The 22,209-nt window shown below is 52.3% G+C and overlaps 1 protein-coding gene across 1 annotated transcript in view; it reads left to right on the top strand.

The window, feature by feature from the left end:
• Positions 1-22,209, top strand: part of LINGO1 (leucine rich repeat and Ig domain containing 1) — a 478,102-nt gene that overhangs the window by 261,421 nt on the left and 194,472 nt on the right. The window contains exon 4 of the mRNA XM_006126248.4: positions 1,860-2,052. The gene's annotated coding sequence lies outside the window, so the exon portion shown is untranslated. The remainder of the gene's footprint in view (positions 1-1,859; positions 2,053-22,209) is intronic.

The following is a 22,209-nucleotide window of genomic DNA, read 5'->3' as shown; positions in this document are numbered from 1 at the left end:
TCTTCCTCCCAAACATGCTGTCCCCCTCTCAGAAATGTACCTCCCGCCTGGAGGTTCCCTTCCCCATCGTTAGACATTGTCCTTTCCGTCCAGGTCTTGAAATGCCTCAAAGTGGGCGAGTCTCATTATCCCAGGTTTGCACAAGGCACCGCAGTCAAAGGTCTTACCCACGACGGGTGAGCAACCAGCCCTCCCCAGAGACAGGATCAGAACCCAGCGTCTCACTCTGCAGCTCCTGCACCCTGCGCCCGCCTATGGGTGCTTGGAGAGCGGGAGTCACCCGGGCACCTTTCGACGATGTGAATGGGTCTCCTAATAGGAGCTTCCCCCACTGCCCTTCCTTCCAATACTTCCCTAGGGGCCTGCTACAGAGACACAGAACATGGAAACAGCTTCCTGGCATCAGGTCACCCTCTTCGTTCTCCTCGAGACTGTTCCCTGTGAAGCTTTGTCCAGTGGAGTTAGAAAAGATGTGCAGAGGGGCTTCTGCTTCTTCCCATGGGCGGCTCTTCCCCAGCCTAATAGATTCCTCTGTTCACATCTTTCACCCCGAGGAAGCCTGTTCTACTTGTGCTGCATATAAACATGGTTTAAATATCCTCTGAGCAGGAGAGGCCAGTAATCAGGGAGCCCTTTGCAGGCAAAGTAAAAAAGAAATGGTAAAGACGAACTTGGTTGCAGTTGGGCTTCGGACTGCAGCCGTTGGATCCATATTTCCAACCACCACATCAAGGGAGACCCTTCGGGGTGGTTGGATTCAGGGCCTTCACAGAGCATGGCACGGCCCAGCTAGATTGCTCGGTGGTGTTTGGCACCACTGCCCATGGGAAACTGTTGATCCGGCTGTAAATCCGTTGCTTGACTGTACCATTAAGAACATGGGTGGAGGAGATGTGGAGCAGAGCCACCTTATCCCAGTGGCAGCTCTAGGAGGGGCCGTACCAACTCCTCCAACAAAGCCTGGGGTGGATATGCAGGCTGCACCATCCTTCTGGGAGGTGCTGGGCACTCTCCTGTCTGCATAGAGACCAGGCATGTCCTCAGCCCCTCTGGGGTCCCCTGCTTAGGATTGCAAGGAGGGAGCATTCTCCTTTGTGCAGGGATTGAGCCAGTTCCTGGGTGAGGACACAAACAGAGCTAGGCTCCCTGCTTCCCACCTCCAAATGGTCTATTCCAGATTAGACCAGGCTAGATCTGAAACAGCCAGTAGCAATGGTTTCCGGTGCCCTCTGGGCATGTATTTACCGTGAATACTCGGATGGCAAGAGTTAATGAAGCAGCAAACCATAGTTTTTAATGATTGAATTGAAGGTGTTCCTGGCAGGAGCTGGGGGTCCCATGCAACCCCAGCTGCCACAGCTCCTGTTTTAGCACCTCACTGAGTGTGATGTTACAAACACAGCCAAGACAGAGGTGTTTATTATGCCCTGCCTTTTAGACGTGCGCCTGCAACTCCAGGGGTATGGATTTCACACCAGAACTAAGCCATTAGGGGACTCCCAGCTCTCTCCTAGTGTCAGTGGGGCACGGCTGGACGTCAAGCCAATTAGCAAAAATGCACTGGAAAGAGGATTTCTTGGCAAGGGAAATGGATTGCAGGTGGATTTTAGGGCCCTTTTCAGCATCATTTTCTCCAGTTTTCTAGCTCATGTTTCCCCCCATGCATCTGAAGAGATTTAAACCCCAGATTTCCCTAATTCTAGCCAAAATCTGAGCCTCTGAACCGAGGGAGTGGAACTGGAGTGACTGTCCAGCAGAACCACCATTTTCCTGGTTTTAGTGCTCTCGATCTTCTTTTGCATGACTTGACTCCTCCCTTTGGCAGAGGGTCACTCTTTCGGCGCTGTCCTGTTTTGCAGGGCAGCATGTCCAGACCCAGATGAGTTGCCACAGACACCGCAGCGCCGCGAGCAGGATTTCATGACCCCCTCGCTCAGCCGGGGCAGTCCCGTCATTCCGGCGTGAGGCTTCGAGGTCAGAGCCATCATCTTCTTCCTCCGCTTGGGAGGTTGCCTGAGGCTGCGTGGCAAGGCCGCCCGGTCAGTCGAGACGGTAGGTACCCACTGTTTCTCATTTTTTCTCCTCTTCCTGTAGGGTTTCCTGTGCTGCAATGGGAAGGAATAGCCAGACCCCTGGGCATCCCTATGCTTTCCCTATGAGGAATGAAAGCTCCCAAGCCTGGCTCTGCTCCTGCCCGAACGTGGGGGTTTCCCCTGTCCACCTGGTGCTTCAGCCGGGCTTGGGGAGTACAGGCGGGGCTAGCCCTGCTGCACTCACCTGGCGCCCTGCCAGGGACGGAGCTGGCGGTGGGTACGCAGAGGGGAACGTGAGCGGGTGTGCTGCTCTGGCTAGGAGCCAGCGGGCGGGGGCACTCTGCTGCAGGCAGAGGCACGGCGGGACTCAGCCCAGCTCCTGGGCTCTCCTGCAGCCGGCAGCCAGACAGGTTAAAGGGGCCGGCTTGGGGTGCACTTCCCACTGGGCTGAGACAGCCCCAGCCCCGAGCCCTCCCCCGGTGCCATTTACGGAGGGTGGGGGATGAAGCTCCCCTCCCCCTGAGAATTATAACAGGACTTTGGTCAATCTAGAGCCACATGGTGATTAGAGGCCTACTTAGTTCCCTTTGCATGGGCCTCCACCACACTGCTTGGGAAACTCCCTCCGGCCTGCTCACCTGGCCCCATTCTTGTCTAGGGAAGCTCAGGCGGCTTATGGGGCCTTGGACGATCATGTAGCAAGAGAGGCTCAGACACTCCAAGCTGCCATACTCAACTGCTTGGGCCGGGAGCAGACTTTAGCCCCTTATTAGCTTGGTTCTTCTGGCTGGAGGCTGTTAATCTCGGAACATCCAGACTGTCAGCAAGTTACACCACAGGGTTGGGGGTGGGCTCCCCTGCTACACCTACCTCTAGTAGATATGCCCTTTGAGAGCATAAGGGTCTACCCTGTGGGCTTCTAAGGGTGTGTCTACACTGCACCTGTAACTCAAAGTAGCTTATTTCGTAATTTGGCGCAGTCTACACAGCACCAAATTTCAAAATAACCCACTATTCCTAAACATCCCTTACTCCTCCTGGAACAAGGTTTACAGGGACATCGGACTAGCAAGTCTGTTCCATGTCGAAATAACAGGCGCACTCACAAGATGCAGAATAGCTATTTCAGGGTGCCTCTTGTATCTCGAAATAGCGCTGCCGTGTAGCTGTAGCTTGGGTAAGTAGGCTCCTGTCCCAAACCGCTCCCCCACCAGCCCTTCGGTGGAAGCCGGAAGAGCTGGGGGAAGACAGAAGGCCCTGGTGGCTGGAGGATCCGGGGGAGGTGAGAGGAGGCCCCATTGGCATGGGGAGGGAGAGAAAGTCCCGCCGGATGGGACTCCCCCACCCTAAGCCCCTCCTCCCCCTGCAACCCTCCCACTCACACCCCTCCACTGCACCAGCCTCCATCCCTGAAGGACTCAGCCAACGCTGGGTAAGTCTTCTCATACTGCTATGTAAATCCATGACCTGCCCAGCCCTTGAATGCTGTATCCCCATCTCAAAAGGGTCTAGTAGAACTGGAAAAGGCACAGTGAAGGCAACAAAAATGATGAGGGGTATCGAACCGCTTCTGTATGAAGAGAGATCAAAAACATCAGGACAGTATATTTGAGAAAAGAGAGAACTTGAGGCTGGGGGAGTTGATAGAGGTCTATAAAATCAAGACTGGTGGGGAGAAGTAAATAAGGGTATGTCTACACTACAGCACTAATTCGAACTAACTTAATTCGAATTAGTTAATTCAAACTAAGCTAATTCGAACTAGTGAATCTAGACCTAAAAACTAGTTCGAATTAGCATTCTGCTAATTCGAACTAGCATGTCCACATTGAGTGGACCCTGAACCGAGGTTAAGGCTGGCCGGAAGCAGTGCCGGCAGGGCATCAGATTAGGACTTAGAGCATGGAGCTGCTGTCTCAGGCTAGCCGAGGGCTGTGCTTAAAGGGACCTGACCCCCACCCTGGACAGACAGTTCTCAGGGGTTCCCCACTTGCAAGGAGTCCTGGCTTGGAGTGCCCTGAGTGCCCACACTTGGCACATCACAGCACTCGGCCATCAGCCCGGCTGCACTTGCCGCAAGCTGCCATCCGGGGGGGGGGGGATCAATCAGGGGGCTGCAGGAGAGCTTCCAGCCCGAGGAGCCACCCCAGTCCTCCCCATCGGGGGCTCGTACTCCATTCCTCCCTCATCTCCTTCCACTTACTCCTCCCCAGCCCCCCTTCCTGATGTACAAAATAAAGGACACATATGTTCAAAAATAGAAACTCTCTTTATTGAACAAAACTCGGGGAGACTGGGAAAAGGAGGTGGGAGAGGGTAGGGCAACTAAAATGATCAGGGTTTGGAAGAGGTGCCATATGAAGAGAGGCTAAAGAGACTGGGACTTTTCAGCTTAGAAAAGAGGAGATGGAGCGGGGACAGGATAGAGGTCTATAAAAGCAAGAGTGGTGTGGAGAGGGTGCATAAAGAAAAGTTCTTCATTAGTTCCCATAATAGAAGGACTAGAGGACACCAAATGAAATGAATGGGTAGCAGGCTTCAAACTAATAACAGAAAGTTCTTCTTCACAAAGCAAATAGTCAACCTGTGGAACTCCTTGCTGCAGGAGGCTGTGAAGGCTAGAACTAGAACAGAGTTTAAAGAGAAGTGAGATAAAGTCATGGAGGTTGGGTCCATGGAGTGCTATTAGCCAGGGGGTAGAAATGGTGTCCGTGGCCTCTGTTTGTGGAAGGCTGGAGATGGATGGCACGAGACAAATGGTTTGGTCATTGTCTTCAGACCATCGCCTCCAGGGTCCCTAGTATTGGCCACTGTTGGCAGACAGGCTACTGAGCTAGATGGACCTTTGGTCTGACCCAGGACGGCCATTCTAAGCTCAGGGCTTAGGATCGGGGGTCTCACTGGATCACCCTGATTTTCATGCACACCTGCTCCTGGGTGGCCAGGCTGGCAGCTCTCCTGCCCTAGGCGGCCACTTTCCTGTGCCTAGTGCGGAGGTCGTGGATGAGGTCCACGATCTCCGCACTAGACCAGGCGGGTGCCCGCCTCTTGCAGCCCCAGGCAGGCTCCCGGGAGCCGCTAGCCTGGTCCTGGGAAGAGGCAGAGGGCTGGGTGGCAGCGGGTGGCTGGCTCGAGCCGTGCCAGGTGCAGGGTCTGCTGGCTGGGTGCTGGAAGGCTTGCACCTGGCACGGGCACCGTAGCCAGCCCGTGCCCCTTTAAGGGGTCCGGGGCCGGGAGGGGGGCAGATGAGTTTCCCTGGTGGTGCCCAGAGTGGCCACCAGGGCAAGCTGGGGAGGGCTAGCCTCCCACTAGTTGGAATTAAGTGGGTACACAGCCCTTAATTCGAACTAGTTAATTTGAACTAGGCGTTAGTCCTCGTGGAATGAGGTTTACCTAGTTTGAATTAAGCGCTCCGGTAGTTTGAATTAAGTTCGAACTAGCGGTTTGCATGTGTAGCGCCTATCAAAGTTAATTTGAACTAATGTCTGTTAGTTCGAATTAACTTTGTAATGTAGACATACCCTAAGGAAGTGTCATTTACCCCTTCACATAACGCAAGGACCAGCCGATGAAATTAGAAGGTAGCAGGTCTAAATCCAAGTGAAGGAAGTACTTCACACTGTCAACCTGTGGATCTCATTTCTGGGGGACGTGGCGAAGACCAGAAATAGAAATGGGTTCAAAAAGATAAATTTGTGGAGGATGCGTCTGTCAATGGCTGTTAGCTAAGATGCTAAGGGACAGTCTTATGCTCTGGGTGCCCCATAACCACTGACTGACAGAAGGTGGGGTCGGGGTCCCTCGATAACTGCCCTGTTGTGTTAATTCCCTGTGAAGTACCTGGTGCAGGACACTGTCAGAAGACAGAATATTGACTCTCTGGACCTGTGGTTCGACCCAGGATGGCTGTTCTTGTGTTCTTCTGTCCTTCTGGCAAAGGGGGCAGTTACAATGGAAGGAGACCAAGCAGAAAGGGAAAGAAGGCCAATTCCTTAAAAGGCCTCCCTGCGGGGTGCAGGCGAGCTGGGCGTGCTCCGTGAACAGGTTGTAGTGGTGGGAGGGAGTTTTGTCATTAGAAATACAGTGTGGATGGCTGGGAATGTGATGACAGTGAAAACTGTGAGCTTATTTGCCTAGTGGGTGTGAAGGTGCCAGCTCTTCTGAGATATACACTATGGATTGTTTTTAGAGAGATCTCCGTGAGAGCCTGTGGTTGCAGTACGTGCTGTACCCGTGACATAGGGGATTGCAGGCGAGAGCTCCTGGAAGCTAAATTTAGATGAGAAGGCAAAAAGCTTAAATCTGGGTCTTTGATGGCAGCTTTCAGTGATGGGGAGGAGTTCCAGGGCTGGAGACAGCAAAGGAACTGGCAGGGTGTCACCGTGTGCCTGTGTGTGATGGGGTGAGGGGCAGCGGGCGGGCAGCATGCTCTGGGGGTGTGCTGTAAGGAGGAGATACAGCCACGTACCAGGTGGGCTGACTGCCCCGAAGGCTGGCTATGCCAGGGGGTGTGTTCAAGTGAAGGGATATGTAATCTGGCATTTGCCTTGTGCCCGGCACAGGGGTTGCCTTCAGCTAGAGACTTTCCGCAGCCCACAAGTTACATCTGAGCTGGGGGACAGAAACACCAAACAGGACGTGAAGATGAGCCTGTTCCTCAGCATTCCCGCAGGACAACGCAGCGACGCCGGGCCGCCAGCACCTCACCAGCCACGGCCTCTGAATGCACTGCCAGGCGCAGAGCTGCTACCACTCCTCAGTGCTCCCTGCCCTGCCTAGACTCTAGCGCTCGAGGCTTCCCACAAGCCCTTGATGCCAGAAGTTCTCTGTTCCAGGAATCACATTCGGCCCTGACTAAAGTGACTGCCAGGCCTGTCCCAGTCAAAATGGCACCTGCTCATGCGGGGCTGTGGCCCCGAGAGGAGTTGGCCAGTCTTGTTCCCACCCTGAGGAGTGCAGATAGTCGGGAGGCCACGTGCCTCCTTCACGCTTCGCCACCAAACCTTTGCGAAAGTCAAATCCTCCCACCATGTCCGTGGCTGCCTTATCTCCACGTTTTCAGCAGCTCCAATGCTTCTAAATCGTGAGACCTGGAACCTTGCCTTGTGCCCCACCTCTCTGCTTCCCCCGCCACTGTGACCCTCCCTTCTCCACCCAAGGAGTCAGTAGGGGACACCAACTCCCCCTCACAATCTCGCCCTCTCTGACAGCAGGCCAGCACTAACTGGATAAAGAGCTGGGCTAACGCTGAAAGCGAGACTGTTGGCTCAGCTTACAGTCTCATTGCATTGACTCTGCAACAAGGCGTTTATGGGATTAGGGCTGGTGAGACTGCTGCAGGCAAAGACAAAGCAGACTTGTCCTCTAAGAAGCCATGGCAAAAAGGCTTGCCCCGTTTAACTGCCATGATCCTTCGGGCGTGGGTTCACCATTTGCTGAGTGGGGATTAGAACCAACAGGGCCCATCCTGCAGCCAACACTCTGGCAGAGTGGGAGTGGGGCTGGGCATTGTGCCCCATATCAGGGGGGCGCAGTGACTCAAAGGAAGGTTCTGTGCAGTAGGGCCCCATCCTTGGCAGCATGGGCCACCTGGGAAGACGGGCTATTCAGAAGACAAGTTTCACAGCCTGGCTTGGGTGGGGGGCAGTGGAAGTGAAGAGCTCCGGAGATCGGGACAAGAAGAGAGAAGGATGCCTCGGGGAATAGGGAAGGGAAATACCTTGGGGTCAGCTTTGCTCATGCATGGAAAGGAGGCCAAATAATTCATAACCATCTGTGACGGCGGGTTGGGGGTCCCCCGTCTCCTGCACCCCGAAATGGCACAAACAGACTGCACCAGCCGGTGGAATAGAGGAAGTTTATTGCCTCTCCAGGATACAGCACAGCACAGATGTAATCTGGTCACAGAGCTGGGCTAGGATGCCTCAGGCCCCCTTGAGATGGGGGAGACTGGGCCCCTAAACTCCAGCCCCTTCCCTAGGCTGTCTCCTCCATGCTCTCAGACAGTAACTAACCTCACTCTTCCAGCCCTGCCCCCCCAGCCAGGGCAGCATTCCACCTTCCTTTGTTCCTCTCCATGAGGGGTGTCTGGCCATACTGGTTGCATAGTGACTCATCCTGTTTTGCTGGGTCGTGGTACCCACGGCAGCTAGTGGGGGTTACCCCCGAGCCAGCAGCATAGAAACCAGCCAGGTACCCCCACTACGTCACACCATCTAAGATTGGGTCCGAGTCAGAGGGCATAGTAAGGACATGGGGATGAGAAATTCCTCCGTCCCAACATGTCCTTTGCTTTTAGACTGTTGTCATGGGGAGCCCTCTATTCTCAGGTCAGACCGGCTCACCTGGACTGAGAACGAACTGATATCCAAATACTAAAAGATGCCTCACTGAGGACATGCAAATACATCACTCTCCTCCCCTCCCACAGCCGTGACAATGGTGTGGTCCAGGACTGTCTGTTAAGTAGCATCCCTTTTAGCTCCTGAAATCTTTGACCACTCTGTTTGGTTGAATATCCAGGGTTGCTTAATAAGAGAAGAAAGAACATGAATTATTTATCCACCAACTTCATCCCAGCTTCCTGCATCCTGACATGTAACCATGTCAACATTTTTGCCACCTAAGTGGTCATGGAAACTGACATGCAAACTCCTGTGCTTCCCAATACACTTTCTACACTGACGTGAGATTGTGCTTGGCAGATGTCACTACTCTCCTCTGCTTTTGATGATAATATTGTTTCCACATTAACGAATGTAATTCAAAAGATGTGGAAGGGGAGGGAGGTTCAGAGAGAATGCGACAGAGAAAAAGAATTGGAATCAAACAAAATATAGACTGGAATGTGTTGTCCAGATTTCCTTGCCTGTTGGATGGGAAGAGCCACCTAGAGCTCTCCTAGCTGTGCCACTCGTCCCCAGATGCACAGTATTAAAAATCTGCCAACACTCCCACCCAGCACAGGCTGAACATGTGATGAATCTGACCAGTGGTCTTACTGTTCCAACAACGCGAGGACACCATGAGCATTGTTACATCTGCTTTGATATGTGCCATGCACTTTCATGACCACAAACTCCAGGCCTCTGTGTGTGAGACCTGTTGAACCTCAGCTCTGATTGTAGAGCTGATCAAGTCTGGATCAAGCTGTTTTATTCGAAAGGGGATCAAAGGGTGGCCAAAGCAAGGGGCACGTGTAGACTGAGTGTAAGAATCTTACCCTGTCAGTCGCCCGGCAGGAGAGCTGCGTGGAGGAATGTGAGCTGAAGCATGAGTTTCAGCTCTTTGTCCTCTGAGCTGCTAGGAACTGGCTGCGTCTCAGCCCACCTAGACCAGTGGTGGGCAACCTAGGCTAGTGAGCGGGCCACAAGTGTCCCTCTATCTCAGTGGACTGTGAGATTGTCGTAACCAAGACGGTCTCCTGGGCTAGGGTAGTTTTGCTAACCACGTTTGCATACCTAGAACCTGCGGGGGGGGGGGGCGATTGAACTGTAGCAGCGCTTTGATTGGATGCAGCGGGAACACACGGCTCTTACAATGGGCACACGTGCCTGTGGTTTATGTGCAGATCACCCGTAGAAAGAACACTATGCGGATGGACACCAGTGGAGTCTGGCAACCCTGCATGTGGGCTACAGTCCCATGGGCCACGCGTAGAACCCCGATGGGCTGCACCTTGTCCATCACAGATCTAGACTCTAGTCCCGGACAGTCCCATGAGGGATGGCTAGGGGAGGGCAGCGGCGGGGTGAGCAATTCATTTTGTGGCTGCAAACAGGGTGAGAAGCGATGCTCTACAGGGGACCTCGCCTCACTCCTCCCCTGAGGGTGCCGCAGAGGCGCAGGGACTATGTGCATCTGGACAGAAAGTGAGATCCCCCCAGCACGTGTTCAGGCCTGGCTGCAGAAAGAGGGGGGTTAGCTCCCTGCGGACCAGCCAGCCGGCCGAATCCTTAGCAGTCTGCCAGCCAGTCCCCTCCGGCCACAGAGCTCAGCCATGCTTCAGAGACATTGAATGAGAACAGGGCTGTTGAGATTTTATGCAGTGGACCCCCCCTTCAGTTAAAGATGGTGGGGATTGAACTCAGGAGGCAGCCTGGGGGGAGGATCCGGGGGTATTTATCCTTCAGGGAACTGTCCCAGGCTTTTTTGGCAGCAGTGGGAGATTCTTTCACCCACCAGCTTGCAGGCTCCTAGGCAGGACTAAGGAGCCTTCTGTCTTCTGCTGAGTCATTTACCTTTGGCTTCCTTTCTCCCATTCTGCTCTCCCATCTGCATCAGCCGCTAATGGAACAGGCCGGGAGAGACCCAATCCGTACAGTAATTAAATTTACTTAGAGGATATTCAGCTGGAGTAATGAGAAGTTTAATTCAATGATTAGTTTTTTCTTTCATTAATTAAAAATGGAACAATAGCACAATTACAGTGGGCTGGACTGATTCTCCTCTTCGGGGGACCCTGCTGGAAGAGAGGGAGGTTGTTCTTTTCTTGTCCCTTTCTGGAGATCTGTTCAGCTCCTCTCAGTCCTGCGCCTGTCTGGGCCCCTCTCCAAAGGCAGGGACAGACCAGGGTGAGTGTGCGTCCGAGTGCATGTGCCTGGCCAAGGCTGGAGCTGCATGGCCTGGCTGGAGGTGACTGGGGACTGACATAGGCCGTCAGGAGCTGAGCCTTGCGCTCCTCTGGGCTGGTTCAGGGATTCCAGCTTCAGAGCACACTGGAGCTTTCTCAGGCAGTGGGCTCTGCCCCCAGAGGCTGTGGCAGGACGGCCCCAGGCCTGAGGCCTGGTGCCTGGAGCTGGGTGGGACTCCGGAGTGGCGTGGAATGGCACGTGTGTGGTAATGGAGGTCTCTGGGAAGGCATGTTGGTGAGCAGAGGGCACCTCACCATGTGGAAGTCGTCCCTCGGGCAGACGTTGGGTGTGATGGTCTCTGGGCTGGGGATGACCTGGGCGGTGGCCTCTCGAAGGGTGTGGGGCAGCTAGTTTCCTGGACTATGTTGGACAGCAGCCCCTGGCAGCTGGAAAGGGGATGGCGTGAGACTGGTTGTGTGGGGTTCTGGGGCAATGGGCAGGCTGTGGAGCTCTCTGGAGGAGGGGGGGGGGCCTTCCTGACATGGAGCGGTGGTGGACACTGCTGGGCGAGCACCCAGGGCAGAGGAGCCTGAAAAGCTTTGCCAGCTCTTGCCTTTGCAGACCCTGATAGGCTGCCTACGTGGAGAGACCATGGGGGATGCTTCAGGTGCCAGAAAACAGCTGCAACCTCCTCCTATGGGAGCGGTGAAGCCCAGGAAGTGGCTGGTGCTCACCCGGGAGCAGCACGGCCAGACGCACTGATGCAGCATCTCAACCTCTGCCAGTGGGGCTCCAGGGAGCTCCCGGCACAGTGGGGAAACCTGAGGGTGGCCCAGCAAGGCCAGCCCTACCCCCCGTCGCTCTGGGTGCTCACACCCAGGCTAGCACAAGAAGGTGTGACTGACCTTTGGGCATAGGCTGGGCCAGGGGAGCAGGGCCTCATGGGGACTTCAGCACGTTGTGGTGAACACTGGGCCAGTGGAGTCATAACCGTGGGCACTGCTGAGTTCAGCCTGTCCCAGGCTGTGCGGTCCGTCAGTTGCCCAACACGTCTCTGTTGGAAGTTTGTGTGACTCGAGCCCCCCACAGGACAGCAGAGGTCCGGGACAGCAGCGGGGTTGTTGTGCTTAAACCACAGACATGGGGTTGTGGGTGGGGTGGGGTTTGACTTTGGCCTGGTGGGGGCCCAGGGACAGTTCAGCTGACAGACCAGGGAGGGGAACAAGCCCTGGGAAGTGAGCTATAAGGCGCCGAAGCGCCTCAGGGTTTGCTATCGCCCAGGGAGGCTTCTGCTGTCTCTGGGTCGCAAGTGAGTGTCTGGTGACACTGTGAGCCAAGCCCATTCACGTAGACTCGGGTCAGTTTGGAACAAACACCGGCCAAGCTCTGTAACTCCAGCTGCTGCCTCCGCTGCTGCTATCCCTGTAGTCCGCTGGGCCACGTCTGGGGCCCGGCCTCTGCCCACAGGCAGCCTCCAGAGGCAGGCTTAGAGGGGAGGCTACAGCAGGGAAGGCACGGAGGCGTGCAGCGGCGCAGGGCATTGAGAAGCTGTGGAAAATTGTTTTCCGAAGGGCTTGTCTGATGAGACTTATGGCCTGCGAGCAATGAACGCTCTTCTCACACACCTCAGCACAGGGCGGGCCCTGGCAGGCTGAGTGCCTTTCTGCCTGAGTGCCGGCGTGTACATGCTGCTAGACCTGAGAGGCCACTTGTCCCTCAACCTGAGGAGGGAACTCAGCTCAGCCCATCAGCCTCTTTCATTTTCTTCTTTGCTAGCAAATTAGAGGAGCTGCACTCTTGGGCAGGCGGATGCTCTGCTCTCTCTGGGTGCGTCTAGATGGCCGGCTTTTTTGGAAAAAAGTGTCCTTTTTTCGAAAAAACTTTACCCACGTCTAGACTGCTGCTGCGTTCTTTCGGAAGTAAATCGAAAGAATGCGGCAGTTTTTTTGACCGCAGAAAACCTCGTTTTACGAGGAAGAATGTCTTTTTTCGAAAGTGCTCTTTTGAAAAAAGGCACTACGTAATGCAAACTGTGCTTTTTCAAAAGAGAGCATCCAGACCGCCTGGGTGCTCTCTTTCGAAAAAGCGGCTTACTTTTTACAACCAAAGTACTGGTTGTAGTCTAGACGCTCTTTTTCAAAAGAGGCTTGCAGTCTAGTTGTAGCCTCTGTGTTTCAGTCTCTCCTCTCCTTTGCTCTCCCTCCTTCTATTCTGTTTCCTCCGCCTTAGCCTTATTCTGCCACATTTCTCCATTTTCTTTTTTTCTCTCCAGCCTCAGTCCTTTTCTTCAGTGTTCTTCATCTGTTCCCCTCTCCTGAACTCTCAGGGCCTGACTTGATTACATTAATAGATGGATGAACAGGCCTTGAAGGGATGAGAGACAGTTGTAGGGCAGGGAGAAACGCTGCTAAGAATAGTCCCTTGGGTAGGGGCCTTCCCCCGTTTGTACAGAAGTAGCTTCATGGCTCTATATCAACCCAGACTGGGGAAGGAAAAGGGGATGGGACCAGGCCCAAGAGGAGGGAGAGAAGAGAGAGTGAGAGAGTAGAGAGGGCATGGCCAGGGTATGCTTCACTACAGCTCCTCTCTGTGTGGGTCTGTAGGGAGTCACAAAAGGCAGAGTAGGACATAGAGCGGCCCTGTGGCTGCTCTAACTTACACTGAGCTTAGCAGCCTCCCTCCTCTTCTGCCTCCCCCCCCCCGGCCGAAAACACAGGAGCATTAGTAGCTGCGATTTGGAGTGGTGGATTTTAATATGGAACAGCAGTTAGAGTATGTCTACACTGCCACCCTAGTTTGAATGAGGGTGGCTAATGTAGGCATTCGAACTTGCAAATGAAGCCCGGGATTTAAATATCCCAGGCTTCATTTGCATGGTCCCGGCCGGGCGCCATTTTTAAATGCCCGTAGTTCGAACTACACGCGACATGGACTAGGTAGTTCGAATTAAAGGTCCTAATTCGAACTACTGTTATTCCTCCTGCAAGGAGGTTTAATGGTAGTTCGAATTAGGAGCTTTAATTCGAACTACCTAGTCCGTGCCGCGTGTAGCCGTGGGCAGGTAGTTTGAACTACGGGCATTTAAAAGTGGCGCCCGCCCGGGAACATGCAAATGAAGCCCGGGATATTTAAATCCCGGGCTTCATTTGCAAGTTCGAATGCCTACATTAGCCACCCTAGTTCGGATACCCTTAGTGGGATTTTACTTTTATTATTTGGTTGCTTGGCTTGGAATGTGATTGGAAAATATGGTATCAGGTTGTTCTCCCTTGGTGGTAATTATTTTATCCTGCTCAGGGCTCTTCTGGCCCGCCCCCAACAACTCCCTTCAAAGCCAAGGTGTATCTGCATGCACATTCACCCGAGCAAGCAGCAATCACCTTCTGCACACTCCGCTCTTCCCTGCTGAGCCTTCTGCTCACCGGGCTTGCCAATAGCAGAAGTGCGCCGTGCCACGCCGAAGCACCAGGGCAGGTGGAGGGGATTAATAAAGGGAATTTAAAGCAGCGCATCTGGTTGGTGAGACCTGTGGGGCTGAGGGCAAGAAAAGGGAGGGCAGAATTGTGGATGCGCTTGCAGAATTATGCTAGTGCCACAAGTGTTCCTTTAAACATCTCAGCATTTCTGAGTTCCCTGGGACAGATAAGCAAGGGCCAGGGAAAGGACTGAGGGTATGTCTACACTACCCCGCTAGTTCGAACTAGCGGGGTAATGTATGCATACCGCACTTGCTAATGAAGCCCGGGATTTGAATTTCCCGGGCTTCATTAGCATAAGCGGGGAGCCGCCATTTTTAAATCCCCGCTGCTTCGAACCCCGTGTAGCGCGGCTACACGGGGCTCGAACTAGGTAGTTCGGACTAGGGTCCTATTCCGAACTACCGGTACTCCTCGTGAAACGAGGTGTACCGGTAGTTCGGAATAGGCACCCTAGTCCGAACTACCTAGTTCGAGCCCCGTGTAGCCGCGCTACACGGGGTTCGAAGCAGCGGGGATTTAAAAATGGCGGCTCCCCGCTTATGCTAATGAAGCCCGGGAAATTCAAATCCCGGGCTTCATTAGCAAGTGCGGTATGCATACATTACCCTCCTAGTTCGAACTAGGAGGGTAGTGTAGACATACCCTGAGCCTCTGAGTAGCTATGAGTAAACATATGCAGCGTATCAGCTGCGGTTCTGTGAAGAGCTCACTAATCCGCCTTTGTTCTGGGGGTTTATTTAGACCACTTGATGGCGCCCCTTACCAGTCACTAGTGGGAACAAGACAGAAGGGGCCGCAGCCTCCGAATTCTGAGCCAGCTGTGCCGGGGGTGGCACAAGCCATCCGTTTGGGAGGCAGCCTGGGAGTTCGATCAGACCCAATTCCCAGGCAGCGGATCTAAAATTAAGATTAACTTGTAAACTGCTGAGTAATTTGTCATTTGTCTTCTACTTTGCTGACAGTTTGGAAACATGCTAGGGTTCCCAGGTGTCTGGTATTCAACTGGACGGTCCATTTTTTGCACCCTCTGTCCAGTAAAAAAAATTCAGAAAATACCAGACATATGCAATGTCCGGTATTTTCTGCTTTTCCAGCTGGGTGCCCAACGGAAGCCTGGCGGGGGCGGGAGGAGTGGCTGGGGAGGCGGGGCCGCGATCGGCACGGGGAGGTTCATGTAGTTAAAATATATGATGTAGACTGTTGATTGTTTATAATAAAGTTCCGATTCAGTGTTAAGCATAGGTGTGGTGGGTTTGTTTGGATTTTTTTCTCAACAAATTTTTAGCACGTGCGTTTGGAATTTTGGGGGGAAACCATCTAGAAAACCTAGAAACATCCCTCCCCCCCCTCCAGCTAGGGCAAATGAACGGCTCTTGTTGGGGACAGAACTTATATTAGGGCTCCTTCTCCCCATTGGAACTTATTTCTTCTCTCCGCTGTTTCTGCTGCATAAGCGCACTTGGATGAAACAGGAGTCCCTGTGCTCTGAGGGAGGCATCCCAGTAGGGAGGGGTAGAAGTGCTGGATATCAGGGAGCTCCCAGCTAGAGCAGTGCCGCAGGAATCACTGCAGGAAGGAGGAGAGCCCGCTGTTGTGTGGGAGCTGCCAATGTTTTCAGTCCCACCTGCCCCCAGGAGGAGTCATCTAGGGATAATTGTAGGCGCATTATCAATTGTAGTTCCTGCTCCAATCCCAGTTTCTCCCAGCAGGCATCATTGTGGAAAATGGCGTAGGAGCGCCCGGATCAGAACATCCAGGCATTCTCACTGTGCTCCCGCACGCACCCTGACCCCTTGTGGGAAGTGGCTTTTTAGCAGAAAAGGGATTTTAAATTTGGCCATAAATATTTGCTGTGGGTGGAAGACTGAAATGCGAGTACCGGTTCACAGTTAGTCCCTCCTCCTCCTGGATTAAACAGAGTAAAGAAATATAACTTTTTAGCCCTTTAAAGTCATAGAATTGTAGAAATGAAAAAACTTAATAAAGCAGATAAATTTAGTTGTTTCTCAGGTCTGAGTACTTCCCCAGGCTCCTCCAGATGGAAGACAACCTTGCTTTGCTTTTTTAAATACAGTTTTGCAGGCCGTGTAGCTATCAAGCGGGCCCTTTGGTTTATGCTGGATGTTACTTGATAGGGTTATTATGATATTTCTGGAGTCATTATGAGATGCATCCGAAAGCCTCTCTGTACTCTGTACTGGAATGAGACTGCGTAAGTTTCCGTGCCCATTTGCACAATAAAGCACTAAAGAGGCCTGTTGAGCGAATGATTGGAGCTGTAAAATGTCCCCTGGATCCATATTTTAAAACTTTGCTAAATATATATGAGTTCATAAAGAAGCCAAGTCAATAATATGCCAGTAAAAAACTCATTCAGTGCATATGTGCACAATAGATTCTGTCAGCTTGGAGAAATATTCATTTAGCACTGTCAGAAATTCCCTACATGACACTGAGCAAGTTACTTCACGTCTCTGTGCCTCAGTTTCCCCAACTGTGACATGGAAGTAGCCCCTCCTCTCAAAGAAAAGTACTGTCTTTCCAACGCAGCATCAGAATTACCCACTCATTTGGGATATCTCAGGTTTTGGGATGTCTGATCTGAAGACTCAAGTCAAATAAAAGTAATGAACCCCCTCTGTGCCATTTGAAGTCAATGGGAGCTGCAGATACTCAGCCCCTCTGAGAATCAGGCTCATCATGATTTGATGTGTGCATCTCTACCCTGAGCTATCCAAGATGATATGCCACTCTTGAAAATGTAGACCTCCCAGGGCTCATCATGCCAAGATGGCTTACCCGAATTCCAGATCTGGCGCTGTGCCATCTCGCAAGGTTTCCTTCGTCAGTATTTGTGTTTCGTTTTTGGATACTGGTGTAGAGAGTGCTAAAGAAGAGGAAAGCACGGTTATTATGAAGGGGACAGCTAGACTAGATGTTTTTGTCGGAAAAAAGTACGCAAAATGTGCACCGTATTTTGTGTACCTTTTTCCGATTGTTTTGTTAGAAGAGGCTTTTCTGAGATTTGGCTCGTCTAGACTGGGCCAAATGTCAGAAAAAAAACCCTCTTTTGAAAGCCCCCTTCTTCCTCGTAGAATGAGGAATACAGGGGCTTCCGAAAGAGCACATTTGCTCTTCTGCAAAAAAAGTGGAAGATCAAATGCATTCCCTGGTCACAGCGGAGTTTTTTCAGGATACCTCTGGTATCCTGTTACTTTTGTTATTTGACTTGAGTCTTCAGATCAGACATCCCAAAACCTGAGATATCCTAAAGAAGTGGACAATTCTGATGCTACCTTGGAAAGACAGTACTTTTTTTTGAGAGGAGGGGCTACTTCCATTTCACCTTGGTATCCCCAAAAAACCCCACAGTCTAGCAGCACCCAAAGACAGAGAGCCAAGGAGGGCCTGCCTTTCTTTCTTTCTTTCTTTCTTTCTTTCTTTCTTTCTTTCTTTCTTTCTTTCTTTCTTTCTTTCTTTCTTTCTTTCTTGTAACTGAAAAGGCAAAGGAAACTCACCCAAATGCATACAAACTAGCTTATGAAAGCACAGGGCAGTGGAAACCCTGGAAATGGAAACTGGCATTGGGCCCACCCTCTGCCAATGGATCTTTTCTCCTTCTGCAGACTGGAAGTCCCCCATGCTGAGCAGAATGGGTGTAGCTCATTCATGTAGTGCTGCAACATCCCCTTTGGCCAATCAGACATTATGGGTTCTTCAGGTCTCTGCCAGAGATGCTGCCACCCCACCCTTGGACCAGCCACGCTTCCACCAGCCTTGAAATGTGGGTTGAACGCACTCGGGATATGTGCACGACCGGAGGTGCCATCCCATTGTGCAGTGCGGAGGATGAAGTTGTGTCTCTTTCTCGGGGAAGAAGATACAATGGCTCTTGCTGGTTTTGTCATGAGAAAATACGAATCGTGCCACATTTTGCACTTGTGGCCTGCCGTCCTGGAGACTGTGGAGAGCTTCTCGGCTGCAGCTTTGGTTGCTAATTTTGTGTTGGTGCATCCTGGCATTTATTGAAACCTGGGGAGCATTTGGTATTGAGGGAAGTGTGAGCGGGGCGGGTCTGTGTGTGCTATTGTGAGATGCTTCCTGTCTGAAGAGCTATACGGTGACAGCTCCCCTCTCCTCACTCACCCACGTGCCTCAGCTAGTGTAGGCTGGAAAGGGAGCCAGTGCATCTGGGAAGGAACTTGCTGCCTCCCTTCTAAGGTGCAGGCGGCTCTCAATTCATTCTGCTGGGGCTCACTAGCACTCCCAAGCTAAGCATGCTCAGGGCTAGCCGGCCATTAGGAGGGCTCCGTGCAGGGTTCGTGATGCTGCAGGTCTGACAGGGTGATTTCTGTTGCCGTCCTTTCCATTCCTTGTCCTTGAATTCAGCACCGATGCACAGAGCTGGATTGACAGTCCTGGGACCTGGAGTCCCCCGGTACGGCACAGGCAGTGACATTGCAGCCCTGCCTCTGAGCTGAGAGGGGTCGTCCGGCTCCAGGCCCATCTACTCCTTGGTCTCACTGCCGAGACAGGCAGCATGTGCTCTAGGAGCCGTGCTGAGACGATCCTCTAGCTCTTGTGTTAACAGCCTCCGATGCTCCTGCCATTTAGTCTCTACAGATCTGAGCTGGATCTGACCCCATTCCCAAGTGGCTTTGGCTGCATTTCATCAGAATTCTGAGCCATATGGTCCCATGTCCAAGCCCTGTGGGATTTTCCAGGTACCTCCGTCTGTTACTGATTAGCTTAAAGGGCAGACTCCTTCCCACCTCACCACTGCCCTTAAAGGCCATATACAATCTCAAGACCCTGTTGCTGGAGGCGTAGCGCACCCCCAAACAATGTTCTCTCTAATTTTTCCATTGATGTGCAGGATAAATTTTGTTCTGTGCACCAAGGCATGTGCAGATGTGCACCACCAGTAGAAACACATGCTGCCAGCTGTGGGCACTCTGCTGATCAGCTGGGTGGTATTTGAATCTCTCCTGGATGGCTGCCCAAGTGCTCAGCTTACAGGGAACACTGGCCCCAACTCCTATTGGTGCTGGAAAACATATCAATACAGATGTCCAGAGGCTTTTTTCACAGCTCCTTTGCACTCAGAGCCTTCCCAAGACTTATCCAGTTGCATCCTGGTTCTATAGAGCCACCATCCAGCACTTTCCTCCTCTGTTCTCCAAATGCTGCTATGCCCACAAGCCTGCTCCAAAGATGCTTTTTAATGAGCCTGCTCCCTGTCTGCATGCCTGATTCTGAGCAATTAAAGCACAAGCTATAATGGGAGTGAAGTGAGGGAGTGTGGGAGGGAAACAACATCTTTGGTTTTGCACAGTGAAAGCAGGGTCTGAATCAATGCTGCCATTACAGCCAGCTGGAATGGGAAAGGAATCCTGAGTGTGGTTATGTTCACTCGGTTTGCTTAGATCTGTTAGGTATTCAACAGTTGTTATGTAAATATAGTTCACGCTGGAATGGGAAAGAAATTCTGGGTGTGATTACGTAAATACAGTTCACTCAGATTGCTTAGGCCTACTGGATATTCAATTGTTAGAATGGTGTTTTGCCTATTGTAACCAATTTGGCTGTTGTGGGGTCACAAACTGGGTTAATCCTAAATGCAGGAATTGTAAGATATGACCACCAATTCTTGCAGTTATTGGGAATGCAGAAAAGTCAGACTGGGTTTAACTCAGTTCAAAGGAGAGACACTGTCAGGGTAAAGAATCTCGGATGGATAAGGCCTCCTCTTCCAAACTCTCTGAAGTCAACTTGGGGGAATGGCAGAGCTCTGAACCAGCAGGCTGCATGCCCTCCAGATGTGAGCTGTAAGACTGGTTCAACCTGTTTCTCTTTCTCCCCCATCCCCCACCATTCTAATGATAGAACTAAAACAGACTCCATAAGGAGTTGCTTTATTATTTTAAAATTTTATTCCAGTAGGTGCTGGAATCTTTTGACCAGACTGTGTTGTGGACTGAGAGCTGAAATCACTGAGACGCTGAAATCATTAGCTTTGGCCCAGAGCCAAATCCATCACAAGGCCAGCAGGCAGCCAGTGAAGGCAGCAGGCAGGCTGCTGGTGGGATGGTCAGTGGGAGCAGTGGCGAGCGGCCAACAGGAGTGGCCGGTGGGAGCAGCCAGCAAGCAGCCAGTGACAGCAGCCAGCGGAAGAGGCGGCAGGCAACCGGCAGGAGCAGCACATAGGTGGCATTACCACATGCACAACGAGGGTAGATGTCCTGATGATGTACCTATGAACTCTGAGTCTGCACTGACTGGACAGAGCCAAGAGTGGGGTATTGGGGTGAGTGAGCTGGTAGCAGCTGGCAGCCAGAAGGGCCAGGGTCTGTATCTAGGGGGGTTCTTTCAATAATGTAACCAAACTGGCTTGAGCCCCCACCCAGTAAACTGGGAAAATTCCAACCTACCCACTGGGCACCTTTAGAGGCAACTCTTCCCCTCTCGCAAGCACTGAGTCAGAGACAGAAACGGTTTGTTTAATAACAGTGAAATAGCATCACCCTACAGAAACACACATAATTAAAGAAAACCCATAAGCAAGGTACCATCCCTGGAGTCAGCTGGGCAGAGTCTTTTGCTTAAGGATCTTTAGTCCAACCTCTAACTCACGTAGTGTGCCCCCCGCCCCCACTTCAAACACCCCACTCACAGAGTTGTCCAGGCAGTGCAGGCCCAGAGCTGATAGGTCCATCATCATGAGGTCTCCCCTGGTCAAGCATGTGGCAATGCCAACTACGTGCTGCTCCCACTGGCCACCCCCCAGCCGCTCCCTCTGGCTCCTCACCGCTGCTGTAATCTTTGCTCTTTGTTGGACCCAGACGAGGGCTTCCCCAGGCTGAGGTCATGGAGAGCCATTGCTCCTGGCTTTGCTAGTGCACTGAGCCTGCTGACTGGCTCACTTTCCACATTCTGTCCTTCCAAACATCCATCATTTGCTTCTGGAGCCTGATAGCATCACAGAGACAGAAGGGCAGGAACAGACCCACAGAACCCCCCTGGAGTAAGGCGGCTCGGGGCTGACGGGAGCAGCTCTGTGTTAGCCCCCGAGGATGGGTTATGCTGGGAGCAGAGAAGGGATAGGAGAGGCACTCATCGCAGTGTTCCTGTGCAATAGGGCACCGGGGACGAAGGGCAGTGTAAACCTGCCCTGAATTACACCAGTGGCTGGAGAGGCCGATGGCATGAAGATGGCTTAAAACAGCTGTGGCCCCACCACTCCTTGACAGGCACAGAATAACCGTGTCAGGCCAGCAGGACATCACACCCTTAACTGCAGAGCTCTTCCTCTTGGGTTTACTTTAACAGCAGCCATTAGGCATATTAGGGTGCATTAGGAGGAGCATTGCCAGCAGATCTAGAGAAGTGATTATTTCCCTTTATTCGGCTCTGGTGAGGCCACATCTGGAGTATTGTGTCCAGTTCTGGGCCCCCCTCTACAGAAAGGATGTGGACGCATTGGAGAAGGTCCAGTGGAGGGCAACTGGAATGGGCTACCTAAGGAGGGGATGAAATCTCCATCCCTAGAGGTTTTTAATCCCGGCTTGACAAAGCCCTGGCTGGGATGATTGAGTTGGGTTGGTCTTGCCTTGGGCAGGGAGCTGGACTCAATGACTCCTGAGGTCTCTTCAAGGCCCGGGATTCCATGATTAGGCAGTAGAGTGGAGACAAGGGCCCATTTGCATATGTAGGGCTACGTCTAGACTGGCATGATTATCCGCAAATGCTTTTAACGGAAAAGTGCGCCTAGTTTGGCACGGACGCTTTTTCGCAAAAGCACTTTTTGTGGAAAAGCGTCCATGCTAATCTAGACTCACTTTTCCGAAAAAAAGCCCCGATCGCCATTTTCGCGATCGGGGCTTTTTTGTGCAAAACAAATCTGAGCTGTCTACACTGGCCCTTTGGCGCAAAAGCTTTGCGCAAAAGGGACTTTTGCCCGAACGGGAGCAGCACAGTATTTCCGCAAGAAGCACTGATTTCAGACAGTAGGAAGTCAGTGTTCTTGTGGAAATTCAAGCGGCCAGTGTGGACAGCTGGCAAGTTTTTCCACAAAAGCAGCTGATTTTGCGGAAAAACTTGCCAGTCTAGACACAGCCTAGGAGT

Source organism: Pelodiscus sinensis, chromosome 14 (assembly GCF_049634645.1).
Source record: "Pelodiscus sinensis isolate JC-2024 chromosome 14, ASM4963464v1, whole genome shotgun sequence".
Taxonomy (NCBI): Eukaryota; Metazoa; Chordata; order Testudines; family Trionychidae; genus Pelodiscus; species Pelodiscus sinensis.
The sequence above is the reverse complement of the archived record's forward strand: the minus strand, read 5'-3'. Positions and strand labels throughout refer to the sequence as shown.